Below are 1,115 nucleotides of genomic sequence, written 5' to 3'. Positions count from 1 at the left end.
TGTATTCAGTACACAATTTTGTGTTTTTATACAAGTGACAATTATCGTCAACGGCTTTATTTCCTAAAGAATGTTAGTGTTTCGTGGCTATTGTCATATTTTAGTGTGCGAAAAAGAAAAAAAATTCAAAATGGTTGAAGTATGGGAGTATGGTTTTCTTAGTTTTTGTTATTCGTAGGCTGAAAGAGATGTTTTTATTTCAATCATTGTACTGTTGTGTATCACAGAATCAGTGATGCTGGTGGATATAATAATAATAATTGATAATAAGGAGCATTAATAACAGCATCACCAGAAGATTGTCATAGAAGTCAGAAAAACCCTTGCAGCTGCCAATAGGGCTCATACTGCAAAATTATCGCCGGTTTTTAGCAAGGATATTAAGCGGATCAAAAGTATGTTTCCGCCCGGGATCGAACCGGGGGCCTTCTGCGTGTTAGGCAGATGTGATAACCGCTACACCACGGAAACTGACTGCGTGGACAACCGAACTTATGTATTAGTAAATTACAGTCACAGTGAAAGTATACCGGTTATGGAATGATCATGTTGTATATAAAGGCCGCAGCACATTATGCTGACCTATTTTGTGCATTTCTGTATGCACTTAGGCCTTGATTTCACCTACCTAGTAGAGAGGCGAGGCAGTGCAAAATTTGATTTGCCGAGAGCACTATAAACTACGCAACTTATGTTGGATTGCACCAGAGGCGTGGTAAAAGTTAAAGTTATGGTTATAGTTAAGGCTAAATTTAACTTTAACTTTAACCCTAACTTTGACCGGAGAAATTGACAGATGACAGCTGGTCCAACAAGGTTATAAATAAACGTGGGCGGGGGCGCTGCTGGTAAAGGAGAACTGTCAAAAATGGCGTTTTTGTATGATGACAGCGTTAGTTCCTTTTTTCGCCACTTGCATTTAAAACCTTGTCGAGCTATATGGTTATGGTTAAATATGGCGTCTTGATGGCGTCCATTTTTAATTTGAACCAAAGAATTGACATTTTGCATTGTAGTTAAAGTTAGAGTTATAGTAAAAGTTAGTTGGTGCAACCCAACCTTAAACTATAATATCTCCATAGCCAACGTATATATCAAACTGAAAAAAACGTCAA

The 1,115-nt window shown here is 37.8% G+C and overlaps 1 non-coding gene across 1 annotated transcript; it reads right to left on the bottom strand.

Annotated features, from left to right (window-relative positions):
- Nucleotides 1-398: 398 nt before the first annotated feature.
- Nucleotides 399-471, bottom strand: Trnav-aac. Its single transcript has one exon. It is a non-coding gene; the product is annotated as a tRNA-Val (tRNA).
- Between the last annotated feature and the right edge of the window lie 644 nt (nt 472-1,115).

This window comes from Aricia agestis, chromosome 9 (genome assembly GCF_905147365.1).
Source record: "Aricia agestis chromosome 9, ilAriAges1.1, whole genome shotgun sequence".
In the NCBI taxonomy this organism is placed as follows: domain Eukaryota; kingdom Metazoa; phylum Arthropoda; class Insecta; order Lepidoptera; family Lycaenidae; genus Aricia; species Aricia agestis.
The sequence above is the reverse complement of the archived record's forward strand: the minus strand, read 5'-3'. Positions and strand labels throughout refer to the sequence as shown.